The sequence below is a fragment of the Anomalospiza imberbis genome, chromosome 1 (genome assembly GCF_031753505.1).
Source record: "Anomalospiza imberbis isolate Cuckoo-Finch-1a 21T00152 chromosome 1, ASM3175350v1, whole genome shotgun sequence".
Taxonomy (NCBI): Eukaryota; Metazoa; Chordata; class Aves; order Passeriformes; family Viduidae; genus Anomalospiza; species Anomalospiza imberbis.
In genome coordinates this window covers 92,730,804-92,745,293 of record NC_089681.1, presented here as the reverse complement: position 1 = coordinate 92,745,293, position 14,490 = coordinate 92,730,804, and the positions used below count along the sequence as shown (strand labels likewise).

The window sequence follows — 14,490 nt, the reverse complement described above, 5'->3', positions numbered from 1 at the left end:
AGATATTCAGTTGCCTTCTCAGCCAATCAGCAAAACAGAAGCACTCTGTGCCTGATGGTAGTCATATACTCAATGAAAGGAAAAAAGAAAGACTGCAGCTGTTTACTTCCTTTCATTTGTGTTAGGTTTACCTGGCCTGCTTGGGATGGTTTGTATTTGTTCTTTCGGAATATTTCAATTAAAAATCAGACTGCAGAACCAATTGTTTGCTACCAAAACACAAAGCAGTTTTTTTCCAAGCATTATTAATAATAATAATAGTAATAGTAATAGTAATAATAATAATAATAATAATAATAATAATAAATATACAGTATTATGAATGTTGGTATGATAACTTGGAAAAATTCACTTGAGTGTTTCTCAGTATTATCAGTGTTTATGGACAGACTTATCATAAGCCTTCAGTAAAAAAATCTTAAATTATGTAAACAAGTAATCAGTGGAAAGATTGTGCTTTTCATAATTTTTGCATAAGGAGTCAGCTCTAATACAAATATTTCATTTGTGGCTGCATCCAGTGGGTCCCACATACTGTGCACACAGTACAAAAGGTAAATCCAGAATTAAAAATCTACTGTATTTCCCCCATGATTTAGTATTATATGGGATTTGTTTTCTCAATGTGTTAACATTCTTTGACAATCTTTAATGGCCATATAATTTCAGATGGATATAATAAGATGCTTGAGCATTTATGAAAATATTCTAATTCTTATGAAAATAAAAATAATGTGTAATTTACTAAAGAACACCAAAGGGAAGTGGCAATCTCAGTCAGAGTTTGAAAATTATTAATAAAAAAAGTGTCTTTGGAGATTGAAAGCACCTTTGTCAGTAAGGGGGCTTAATGTTTTTGTTTCTTCTTCAGTCCAGTGAAAGTGAATGATTTCTATGGGGAATATTCTAATTCAGTACTGCATATTCTATTACCTGAACAAATAGTGGTTTTTAATGCAATGTAGTAAAGATATTCATAGGAACTAAATTTTTTCATAAAGTTTTCTGCAAAGAAACAAAATTATGAAAAATTAATGATTCATGTGTTTCACAGGGAAAGGGACACATCTCATTTACTTGTCAAAGTAAAAAAGAAAGTATGTTTTAAGGTAACCTGTGTAATATTGTATCTAATTCAGAGTTTAAAAAAGTGGTGTAAATTAGAGGCCTAAGGTTTAGGAAAGAAAACCACTGAAACTGACAGAAAAAAAACAACTTTGAGGTCTGCTATAGATAAAGGAGAAGACTGGAGTACACGGTTTAGAAAGTTTTCTTAAAATATTTTCTGTCAATGAGAACAGTGATTTCTCTTTTAGATATATGTAAACCGATATTACTCCTTATCCACTTCAATCCATCAAAATGGTTCTATAATTACAAAATTTTAAAGGAGATATTGTATTTCACTACCTACAGAATTAGATGTTTGCAGTTCTTTTATATTGTCGATTTAGATACTGAATTTACAATTGTTCCTTAATATTGTATTGGGTTAAGTAGTTAGTGAATAAAAAGATAAATGAAGATGGAAGGGAACTCTCAATATCAGCCAGTCCAGCCCCCTGCTCTGTGCAATGCTGTCTTTAAAGTTAGAGTAGGTTGCTCAGGGCTTTTCTCAGCTGAGCTTTGAAATTATTCAAGGATGGAGATTCCACAGCCTCTATGGCAAAACCATGATGATATCATAATAGTATTCCAAGACACTTTTTTTTTTAATATGTCGGATTTGTAGATGAAGTCTAACTTTAAATCCTATTTACAAGTCACCTAGAGCTGTATAACTCCTGAATTTCTCACTCTTATGTCGGTATGCCGAATGTATTCCAGGTATTTTTTGTATTTTAATGATGTGTACGTAAAAGACACATCAACAGACAAGAAATATAATCCCCCTAGGAAGCCTTTGTGTACAGCAATAAAATGCTGAATTTATAGCTGTAATGCTGAATAGGTTTGTTATTGTTTGAAAGTGTTTGTAATTATTAATATAATAACTATGGCAAGCATTACTCTTATGGAATAAGTATATTAGTTTAAGTCCCTCTCATCTTCCTAAAGTAGTTATTAATGTCTAATTTCAATAGGCAGTTTACCAGAAAATGTTACTTTTTCTTTTTTTTTTTCCCTAAAATAAAGTGAAAAATCCTTTTTCTCCCAGAAGAATCCATGAACACTACAAATCTGGGAGATTACGAATCCCTTAGTTGTCTAAACTCACTTAAATTAACAAAACTTGTCTCATCAATTTGTAAGTGATGAAAAGGAATCTAGGCTATTCCTTGAAAAACAATATTTTTGATATTATTTTAAAAAATATCTTTATCTTTGAAAAATGGTGTCCATTATTGAAGACAAAGATTTGGAAAGTCTGTTTTGGAGGTGAGGAAGGAAGTCAAACCAAATCGTGATATGTTCTATAGGTACAGATGAGAAGCTAAAGTCTAAGGAGTGGTGCTGTGTTTTTTTATTTTATTCAGGTTGGAGGAGATATTGCATCAGCTAGTCTTCCTTCTGCTGAAAATATCAAGTGCAGAGATGGTGAGGAGTTTGGTTGTTAGTATGCACCCTAAATTCAATTAGAAGGATTAAAATGCAATTTGATGTGCATGCAAAGCATGTATTGCCTACAAACAAGCAGTGCAGTCTGAGCACTCCTGCTGCTGCCAGGGTAGGCCAGAGTTACACTGCTCTCCACCTAAGAAAAAATTTAACTTGACTTTGGTGGATTTGGTTTTTCTGGTTTGATTGTGGTTGGTTTTGTTTGGTTGGTTGGTTTGTTTGTTGATTGGGGAGCTTTTTTGCTTGTGTTGTTTTTTTTTTTTTTTAATTTTAAAGCTACTCCATTACAGTGAAAGCCTAATGGATTTCTTATCACTCAAATAGCCAGAGTATGTGATGTTATCCATTGTGACAATGTTATTAATTCACCGTAACGATAAACCATGACTATCTGTTGTGCATGCTGCATGCTGAAATTTATATTACATTAGTTAATAATGTGGATTTTTATCTGTCTTCCTTTGTTCTTTATTTCAAACAGCTTTTCATGAAAATTTCAAGTGTTTCCTACCCATAATAAGTCAAAACTCCTGGTTTTCTTATCATATATAGCGTAAGGAATTGTCTGTCCTTTTTCCTTCTTTCTTTGCAATGAATACAATTGCTACTTGAAAACTCTATTCACCTTCTTTAGAGAAAGCACATAAAAATACAAATACTCTTAAAAATGAAGAAGTCCATGGTAATGAAACAGACCAAGATGGTGTTTATCTATTGACACTATCATGATCCATTCTGCTAAATAGAAATTTGGATTATATATATTTCTGCCTGTTTTTAGAAAGATATTGACCCAACCACAACCTTTGCTTCAGTTTCCAAAGGATGGATTTTCTTTACCCTCATTTCACTAACTACACAAACTATCCAGCCTGGTCTGTAACAAGGGAAGAAGTTCCTTTGTACTGGTGCTATGAAAATTAATTTGAAAGAAGTGGCCATACAGTTGCTGTGAATTGTCCTCTATTAATATGGGATTGAGCTCCCAGATTTCCACCTGAGATTTCCTAAGGGAAAATAGGTCCCAGGAGCTCCTGGGGAAAAAAAAAATCTGGTTTATCTACAACATATGCAACCTGCCATGGCTTATGCTATGGAAACAATATGCTCATTCCCATTAAGAACAGTGCATGTTAAACACATTGGGCCTACTGTGCAAATGAACCATTTGACACGATGATTTGAATGCAGGGTTTAGCATAATAAAACCATGTAAATATTTGCTATTTGGAAAACATAGCAGTCATCCACTTTCACTCAAAGGATGTAAATTGAAATCTCTTTTGTCAGACTGGAAAGAAAGAATTTTTTACTACAGAATATCATCCTATTCATCTCTTTGTGAAGATACTTGCAAAAATCACACTGGTGTCAATTACAGACACAATCACGTGTGTATTGCCTTCACAAGAGGAACATAGGCACATTTTCACTAATTAAGCCAGTCATGGTAGTGAAAAAAGATATGTGTGTTCCTTCCAATGTAATAATATCAATATCCAACATACATAGGTAAATTCATTGGAGTATAGGGGTTATTCTTGTTACCAAAAGTTTGTTATTCTTTGTGTTGGTGGTTTTTTGTTGTTTGTTTGGGTTTTTTTCCCTGACAAATATATTACATTTTTAAACAAAAAGAAAATGTACAGAGTAATTTTTCCTATGATCCCTCCACAGGATTTCCATAAGAAAACCAAAAGTTTAAAGGAAAATTACCCGAGTAACCGACTCTATTTTGTCAAATATCTTTGCTGTGGCAAACAGTAAATGCCAGTATGCAATAATATAATATGTTATTGATTATTAAAATTCCATGAGCAGAGGAAAACTCTATGCCGAATTATACTCTTCGTTGTAAATTTCAGGAAGATTTATAGTGTTTTTCCTACAATCAATCAAAACCAGCTTATTATGACTATACAACAATAAAGACCCAGGCACTAAAAATATTTTAACAGCAGTTTATACTCCAATTTAACAAATCAATAATATTTTCAAGAACCTCATGTATTAATTACGGTATGGCTTCTTCTCTTTACAAGGGTTTGAGAGATAGCACTGTTAAGAATACAGCCTCTCAGGCTTTTTGGGTTTGGAGGAGGAGGGAAGCAGGGGATTGCTTAGTAAAACTTCACATCTCCCAGAATTTACCTAGAGTTATACATCTCTGCCACACATATAATCCTTTTCAGGAACTCTCTAGAAACACAGTCCCAAGACCAGGAAGGGGAGTAAATGAGTTCCTTTCCTGCACCGTACAGCTGCTACATATTCTGCTGTTGGTAGGGAACAGCCTCTGTCACTTACCAGCCCACTGCATTGTGTGATCTTGTATAAGCAGGGACTCTTGTATGAAATCAGGTAAAGTGCAGAGAAAACCAATATCTCTCAACTGTGTCATAACAAAGATGACTTTTTTCTCTGGGGAAAAAATTACATATATGTATACATAAATTTAGCTGGAGCTGGAATAAAAATGTATGGGAAGGGATAAAACACTCCTATTTTATTATCTTCTATTACTGGGAGGCCATTCCTTTGACTCTTTAGCACTTATGTACTAGTGGATGTGCCTTTTACCTTCTGAAGCACCTTTATGATACAGAGAGATTTCTTGATTTTTTTCTGGTGTTCAGATTCTGTTGACTATTTGATCATTTGTTTTGTTAGATCAGATGTATTTAGATCCTTGATCTTCAGGCAAATCATGAGTGAGTGCAGGACCTCTGTCTATTCCCCAGCTAACTTGTGTCTGTTAAGCTGTGATTGCTTGTTGCTGTATATCCACAAAGCCATGGCATGTCATTTTACTTCTGTGTTTTCACTTGCTCAGCATATCCTCTCCTGATACTTCAATTTAGAGTCAGTAACAATTCGTTCCTCAACTTGTATCACTGACAAGGTAACATGGTTCTGTGGTGATATTCTCTCTGATATGCAGAACACTGCACAAGACAGAGAAGTCATTAATATATTAAACTTAACAAGATGGCAATTAATGGAGAACATTAATGGCTTTTTGGATGTGCTTCAAGTTTGCATTTAAAATATGAGCATAAATCCTTTTACAATCCAAACTGTTCTCTGTATAAGTTTCCTAATTGGGACTGAGAGCTACTAATGATAATGACCTGATATCAAGTCACTCATGCCAGATTTGATTTTGTAAAGGGGTGAGCACTCTGCACCAAATTCTGCAAGTGCTTCTTGTGCACAGGCCTAACTTTAGGCCACACGAATAATTCCATTTAGACAAAGATCTTTCTTGTGCTCTCAGGTTGAGCACGTACTTTGCTGCTTTTGCAGGAGCATGCAGCTCTTTCAGTAGTTTTTCACCTACAACAATTTAATCACCTTATTCAATATCTTGTTGCTTGGCTCCTAGAGATTTCAGTTAGACCAAAGACTCTAAAGTTTCTTTCTCTTTCTGTTTGCTTAACTAAAGCTCCATTTTTTCAAACTGCTGCAACTGCTGCTGTGCCAAAAAATGTGTTTTTGATTAACTTGACATTATTTAAAATCTACTTCCTTAGGAGTTAGGAGACACCCAAAGAAGTCATGCTGAAAACTAAGTAGGGATTTTGCATCAGGTTTAAATTATACACATATATCCAAACAAGTTTCTTGAGTTTCCCTGTTATCACACATCACCTTAACCATGTCTGTCCTGAAGTGGGATCACACAAGGAGAAAGGACTCACAGGCCCACCATTTCTGTGTGTTTTCTCTTAAATATGGGACATACATTACATAAAAAAAATTAAACCTAAATTTGTTTTGTTGTAATTTAGGTGTAGTCAGATTATTTTGAGTTTGCCATGATTATTAATCCACATCTGCCCATTACAGTGATCAAACTGAAAAAGTTCCAATGTTGCCAAACTGTGGCAGCTGGTTCACGTCACATAAAATACTTCTAGGACCCATTTCTGCCACATTCATGCCATTCATTCTCAGTAAAAAGATCATATCTTTCATCATGTGATTATGTAAGCATTAGTAATGATATCACTAACAGGGGAGCAGGTGGCCAAACTTAGCGCAAACTCAGCTGTGGGAGTTTGACCTAGTGAGATCTACTTTATCTGAAGTCTAGTTTATGAATACTCTGGTAAGATTGCTAACCAAGTTCTGCACAAACAAATCATACGTCTGTGGCCTTCTGCCTCCTGTGGTGAAAAGGAAAATAGACCACTGCACAGAAAATCAGTTTAGGAAAGTTCTTTGCAACAAAAATTCATTCCTGCTTAAGAGTGTCTAGCATCCTCTGCCCAACCCAAAACCACAGAGGATAAGTGACAAGTAAGTCTCTCTCTCTCTAAAGCCATAATGAAGAGATATATTAACACGGCAATAAAAAACCCAACTTTGTAATAAATTAACTGCTTGGTTTTCTCAGGGAAAATAAAATATTCTCCTCTGTTTCAGCCCATTCCACCCTCTGCACTAAAACAGTCTCAAGGGCTTGCAATTGCTTGGTCCTGTGAAGAAGCTGATCTCTCCTTGTAGGAGGTCTGTAGAGGATGGTGCCCACCCACGGCATGAAATATGCATCGTCTGTCCTCTCCACCCATCCATAGTGTTGCAACAAGGAGCCCAGAAATCCTATGTAATATCTCCCTGTTTGTTTGTAATTTCTTTCTATTTCTACAGAAACAGAAAGTTAACATCTTCCTTGCAAATATAAGAAAGAATCAGGCTGAAGCATGACATTCCCTTCCACACAGTCATTTTATAGTGGCTCCACATTAACCAGTTGCAGCATCCTAAAAAGTAGCAGATATGAAGTTCATATTCTCATGCTTTTGGTTAACTGTTTCCTATATATCCAATCCAGTAGACTGAGCCTCTTTACAGAGGATTTCTTGGTGTAAAGATGTGTGTGTGCACACACTCATGTGCTTGTGCACCAACATAAGGTGTGCAAGTGTGTGTTGAACAGCTCCCTGTGATGTTTAACAGTGCATTTGCTGGAGTAAATGGTGCTCACACAGTTCCAGAGCAGATGTAAGTTACTCATATGCTGTGCTTTCTTATCTTTAAACTAGATTTACTGTAAAAATATGTGCAGTATGAGATGGTGATTTTTAGCTTATCTATTTATCTCTACTGGGACATGGATTTTTACCTTGCTGTACTTACTTGTTTGTGGACCTTCTGGTAGAAGATTAATTACCATTCACTGAGATGATAAAAAGTTTCTATTCTCCAGTCCTGTTATGAATTTCTATTATACTTTTGGTCAATTATTTTTTTTATTCATTGATGATCAGCTTCATAAAAACAATTTTGCATAAGCAGCACAATAAAATGAGATACTCACTAGAAAAAAATTTACAAGAAATATCTGTTCCCTGCCCCTGCCCTTTGATGGGTTTTCTTCCTATCTCAAGGAAACATTTTGAAACCAAGTCCTTTATCCTATCTACCCATCAGCTAGATCCACATGCATCCATCTATCTACCTATCTGTCTGGCTAGCTAGCTAGCTTTTTATCTTCTGTATGCTCACTGAAATATTTTTCCTTGGATAGTTTATTTTCTCGGCAGTACTTTGCAGCATCTGAGACAAAGTGAATATAGGGTTAAACATGCTGTTATACAAACTTCCCCATAAAAGGACACACTGGGAAGTTTTCTTTAAATGTTCAGATCATTGGTACTTCATATTCTCTGAAAAAGAAAAGGAAAAAAATAAGTGAAAAATGAACAAGTCATGGATTTTCAGTGTTCTAATGACTTATACTAATGTATTCCTTCATCTAAATACAGATTTCTATTTAAAATTCAGTATGCAGGGGTATTATGAATTCTAGCTTAATAGATTCTAAATAATTGCCCTTTAGAAATGATGAATAGCTGTTTAAAGCCACTGATAAGAATATACTATTTCTCCCCTAACAATGGACCTTCCACATTAACTGTATCATATATGCTTGAAATTAGTTTATTAATATTTTTATTGATATGCAAACTACAAGGTGATGGCAGATGGCAAATAACCCCTCACTCTAGCACCAAAACCCTCCAAAAAAAGCCTTGTCTCTGCTACACTTCTTGTAGGGGGACAAAAAGGAGAGATAAGAAGCTAGCTTTTATATGGAAGGCAGGCCACTGAAATGCAGATGATGCCATTCTCTCTTGTATTCTGTTTTCAGATTTGCTGGCATAAAAAGAATGGGATATATGGTTGAATTAATGACCAGATTTTGCAAAACTGCAATTCCAGACACTTTCTCTGTGCTGTTCATGCTATCTCTGACTGGCCTTTAAAAACCCTATTCTAGACTTACTCTTTCACTTAAAAGACAAGCATCCAGAAATACTGAAATTAAAAATACATTATTCATATATTAAGTATAGAAATGACCTGACACAAAAATTTCACTTAATAGAGCTGACAGTTTCTTCATAACATATGAAACCCTTTGAAAACACCAAACAAAATAAATAAGTGCATCTGCAGATGAATTTGCAGTTGGCATACAACATGACACTGGAATTTTCTGAGGTTGCATGTGTTTCATTTGCTAAACACACCTGCTGAACTTACATGCAGCACTTGAAAAATATATACAAAAATGTGAATCTATTAGAAAACTAGCATAATTTTGCTTAAAATCTTGGTGGTAGGCATGTGTTCTGAAGCATTGTCTCAAGTATTTAAGGAGATTTACAAAGACAGTGGACACTGACAATAGTGTTTTTATCAAATAAGAACGTAATGTTGAAGTTACAGTATAGTGTCATATATGACTAAATGGTTTTTCATTGTATAATGGTTGGGTTATACCAAGCTTTTAGATTACAAGAAGAAATAAAACATGGATGAGAAGTGCATATATATGTTTATATTGTATTAAGAAACCAGTATTTCCTATTATGTGCATATTGTGCAATGCAACTTCCTTGTACTAGTGCTCCCTCGCTCTCTTTGCCCATATGCGACAGCATGTATTTGCAGTGCTGTGCAGAGAATTCACCTCAACTAAATTTTTGCTGTTAGAAAAATATTTTCCAGTGCACTTATCTGCTAAAGCTAACAGAAAAAGAAAATGTCTTCAAATGTTTTCATTCTTTCCTAGGGGTTAGAAAGTCACTGTATTGTAAAAATTTGTTCTACTTTTTTCATTGTCATGTTTCCTACCTACAAGCAACATAAATTTCCAATTAATTTGTCTTGGCAAAGTTAGCAGCCACAAGAGGTCCTAAAAGTGGGTTAAAGCAGTTTTATGTCTTAACTGTAGTTGCATCTATAGTGCTTGGCTCTGGTCCCTTGAGCCTTTTATTTTTTTTCTATAGGATCAGGGCAGTTACTCCCATCTCAAGGCCTTTTCTTCCTCCCTCTGGGATAGGCTGCCTTCTCCACACACCACTGGTACCCAGAAAAGAATGGTCTTCTGTTTGTCTGGCCGACTGCATATTGCATCCATTGCTCCATTCAGCCTGTCTTTTCAGGTCTGGTAGCTGCTGTACAACTTCGCTTTTGTGCTCCACTGCCAGGCCTTTTCTGAAGCCAGACGCTTTTTGAAAAGAGGGTATATTTGCATAAACAATACCGAGTGAGGAGGTCTGCTGGAAAGAAAATCAAAATTCAGCTGAGCGAATCTTCCTGAACAACTCATTTCTTGCAACCAACACCTCCTATCGTTACCATCTGTGTACTAAATTATGGCTGAAAACGTGTGCCGCTCCCTCTTTTCACTTGCTTTTGTGTACAGATTCCTCATATCAGCTGAAGTTTATTTTGTTTTCAAATTTAGTCTGAACAGAGATCCTTAAACAGGATTCAGTATATGGAATGAGGAAAATATGGTTCTGTTAAATAAGGAACAGAAGGCCAGCCATGCATCAGCTAGCTTGCAACCCAGATTGGATTTGTACTGAAGGCTCATCAAAATGCATATCTGAAACAAGATCTACCCATCAGCTTGCTGAGATTTCATGTCAGTGATGGCAGGGCAGCTTTATCAGAACAGTGCAGGGAGAAGAAGGCTTACTGCTGAGGCTGATAGCTGAAGGAATCATTCTGGAAAATATGTGTGCTTAAATTAAATCTCGAGTGGCTTAAGATATTGGATATACTGAGCGCATGTGTATTTGTATCTACATAAACACAAAAATAAAGAGTTCATACATATGTATACATGAGTGAATTAATGTACATTTCTATGCGCAAGCAAACATAAACACATGGCTTGTGCTGCATCCTCTGTGTGCATTTACAACATTTTACACTTGGGGATAAAAATAATTAGGCTAACCCTGCAAGAAAGCAGACAGGCAAACCAAAAGTAGCCACATGGAAAAAAGGAATAATAGACTTTCATAAGCCACTGCTCAAATCTCCCACTTATTTGCATTTTTTCAAATATCAAGCTAGATATTAAAATGTCTAACTAGGTAATACATCTATCACTATTTCATTAAGTTGCAGTCTTAATTTTGTTTTCTTGCTCATATGCTTTGGATATAAATTAATAAAAATATTTAAATTGTATCTCCCCTACTGCATAGGTCTGTACATAAAGCATCTTCCATTTTGCACTGTCTTTTAAACCACATTCATCTGTCAGAAAAATGGTGCCTATGGATGTGTTCAGCATACAAATCTACCACAGATGAGGGGGTCTCCTTCTACCCTGCTGACTTGATCACTGCCCACTTTCCAAGCTCTAGTGCCAAGTGGACTGGGAGAAGCCAGATTGCCTCCGTGTGTTGGCTCCATCCACAGGCTGAAACAAGATGCACATGGGATTTTTGTGGGCATCTTTTATTGGTCTGGTTTCTTCCTATGTAAAACTCAGTGCAGGGGAGAAGTTTGAACAGAAGGTCTCGTATCATGTCTTTTCACCTACAGACAGGGACCTTACCAAATGGGTTCCCAGGCGTCTGAAGCAGTCCCTTGCCATGAATCAAACTACATTTCTGTCATGGGGCTTCAGTCACACTTGCATCTTACCTTCAGGAGATCTCCAAGCAGAAATGTAGCAGAAAACCAGAAGGAGATGTGTTCACTCCTTCATATAATTTCCAAGTCCCCTATAAGATGTGGCGATTTATTATACTTACCTGGAATGTAAAGTGGCCCGTTTTATACAACACTGGAAAATTAAGGTAAATGAACATCCTTTTAATACTAGTATCCTTTTTTACCAGAGTTCTGTAAGGAGTTTGCCATTTGTTACATGAAAAAAGTTGCTACACAGCATATGTAAAACACATCCATTAGGATTTAATAGGTGTAATAGAAATAAGAAAATCCACTACATAAAGCCTGTAAATATGATTTTATTATTCTACTTTAATATCCATCATAAATCTTTCATTATTTAGAAATTAAAGGCATGGTCAGCACCTCTCATTCAACCCATCTCTCAGATTAGTTTACAACTTAAGTGCCTGTATCAAGCAAAAAAGAAAATAACCAGATAATAAAATAACCACGACCTGGTGCTTGACCAATAAAATCCAAAATGCCTGCTACATAAAACTGGCACCATGCCATAAAATTCTAAGCTCGAGCACCAGAGATCATGTTTGTCATCTGGCAGCTGCTGATTTTGCAGTAAAGAAGTGAGTATGTCCCAGGCTCATTCTTCACATGTCCCTGTTCTGCCTCGCAAGGCCAAGCAAGGTTCTCTGTCTTCACAAAAGCCAGGCATGATCCCACATTGAACACATCCAGCTCATTCTGCCCTGGCTGGTACTCTCACGTCTCTTCCTAGCAAGGTGTGAAACGGGGTGAAACCACCTCATGCTGGTGTCAAGAGGGAAACATCTGTATTGGTTTATTTGGCCTCATATAAGCAAGGCATGTTGAAGGCAGTCTACCTTAGTCTCACTGAAGGCAACTGCTCATACTACAGCTGGGACATAAATAGGGAAACACAGGAGAAACATGTAACATTAACCAGTGTCAAATCACTAGTTCAAAATACAGTATCTATAGAGATATGGTATGTATAACTGGTTATTTAAGACCAGTGACTGGGCTGCTTCTTGAAAATGACCCATGAAAGATAACGAATTTCTCAAATGAAATTTAGTAATATGTCAGTCCAAAAACAGAACTTGCACTTGAGTGATTGGCGATTATATGTCCTGCAGCTAGTGGGCTCCACATATGTCAGCATATACATTAATCTAGGTGTTAATCCCTCTGCTTGTCTGAGGATTTTCTCTATATTACCCTCCAAATCCTGACCAGGAAAAAGAAAACAAATTAAAAAAAAAAAAAAAAAAAAACAACCCCCCCCCCAAAAAAAAAGACCCAAACCAAATAAATAATAAATAAAAAAAGAAATAATCACAAACCACATTTATGAGAGCTGATTAACATTAGCTGTAGGCTCATTATGGTGCAAAAAAAAATTAGAGAGAGGGAGGGTCGGAAGTAGGAGACTGAACTCTGTGTTGTTTGCTGAATGTATTTTTCATGGAGTCTGCAAAACACTTTAGAGGGGGGTTTGTATGACTGGATTTTGTAATCCCCATAACTTGGGAATCAATAAGATAAATGGAGGAGAAATGAACAGCTAGTAGCCTCAGTCTTGATGATTCCAGGATAAATCCTTTTAATAAACATGAAACTGCAACAGAGCAGAAACTCTAAGTCCTACTTTTGATTTAAAGATGTTTATCTATTTATCTTCCACATTTCTTGAGTTTTTTTCTCCTCATATCTTTTCAATTTTATTTCTTTGGTTGCCCACATGGTTGATTGTTTTTGCATTTATTCCTCAAAGATGAGGTACACGTGTATGTACATAGCATTAATAGATGCAAACATCAGGGACACACCTATAGTTTGGCTTTGTAGTAGCTCCCAGGAAAACTTAATGGGAAATCACTGTCATCCTATAGTCATTTTGTTCATGCTTGACACATGCTGTTGTCTGTACTGCAGAATCATGTCTGTGGAAGGTCTAAAAAAAGAAAGGAAATGTCAGGTAGGGAAAACTTAGAGATGGATTTTGCTGGTGATGGTGGTGACAAAGGAATTATTTAAAAAATTGAAACAAACTGTCCTGGTTCCTCAGTATTAGGACTCCTTCACTGATTAATCCATCAGAATTGGGATTTGTCAAGTCTTGTTTTATATACTAAATGTTTGATTAATTTGTACATTTCTACAATATAACAAAATTAATTTGAAAGTTCAAGATTTGATATCCAGGCTCCCCTTTATATACACAGGGTGGAAAAATACATTTAGATATCTCATTTATTTTCCAATTAACTGTTCTTTATCTATACATTAATATTACAGATGTCTCAAGAATAATTAAAACAGATAAGCAATTTTTAAAAATCTTCACATTTCATGCTTATTACCATAATGTAATGTTACATTTTTATTAGCAGCTTTTGTTCCCTCTTCCCACCCTTCCAGCAACCCTGGGGCCTTAGCCAGTCAGCATGTTATAAATCTTTGTTAAAATACAACACAAAGCTAAGAAGTTTGCAACAAAGTAAATTAGACAGTGATGGAACTCCCCTTTCTTTACCTTCATTTCCCAACAGCCAGCCTGTCATCAAATATGAAAACAATGATGGTTTTTCACAGCTTCTCAGTGTGAAGAAGGCTACGGGGCTTCCAAGGCAGAGGGTTATGAGGATGGACTTTGAAGGATCACAGTCAGTCCATGAGAAAGACAGAAGAAAGAAAATTGATCCTAAGATCCTGATACAGATATAAGTAATGGGTCCAGGAAACGACTGTATAGTCAACGTACCTAGCATCACCCCATCACACAATTATATTTACAAGCAATTAAGTCCCATTTCAGAATTAATTGGTTTGTTTGCTCCCACCATTCCTATGCAAAGTACTATGGGAATTTAAAAATAAGAATCCTAAGGGGAATACCTACTGATGCTTAATGTTCAAGCCATTAAGTGAGAGAACAGAAGTAATGCCAAGTGAAAT

At 35.9% G+C, this 14,490-nt stretch overlaps 1 long non-coding RNA gene across 2 annotated transcripts; it reads right to left on the bottom strand.

The window, feature by feature from the left end:
* Positions 1-5,971: 5,971 nt before the first annotated feature.
* LOC137479643 (uncharacterized) lies at positions 5,972-13,474 on the bottom strand. 2 transcript variants are annotated; one of them, XR_011002410.1, is made up of 4 exons: positions 13,362-13,474; positions 11,631-11,662; positions 9,876-10,133; positions 5,972-8,231 (listed from the first exon to the last, which is right to left on the bottom strand). It is a non-coding gene; the product is annotated as an uncharacterized lncRNA (long non-coding RNA). The 2 variants fall into 2 exon arrangements; XR_011002406.1 differs by lacking the exon at positions 5,972-8,231 and having other exon boundaries at positions 9,628-10,133.
* Positions 13,475-14,490: the final 1,016 nt, after the last annotated feature.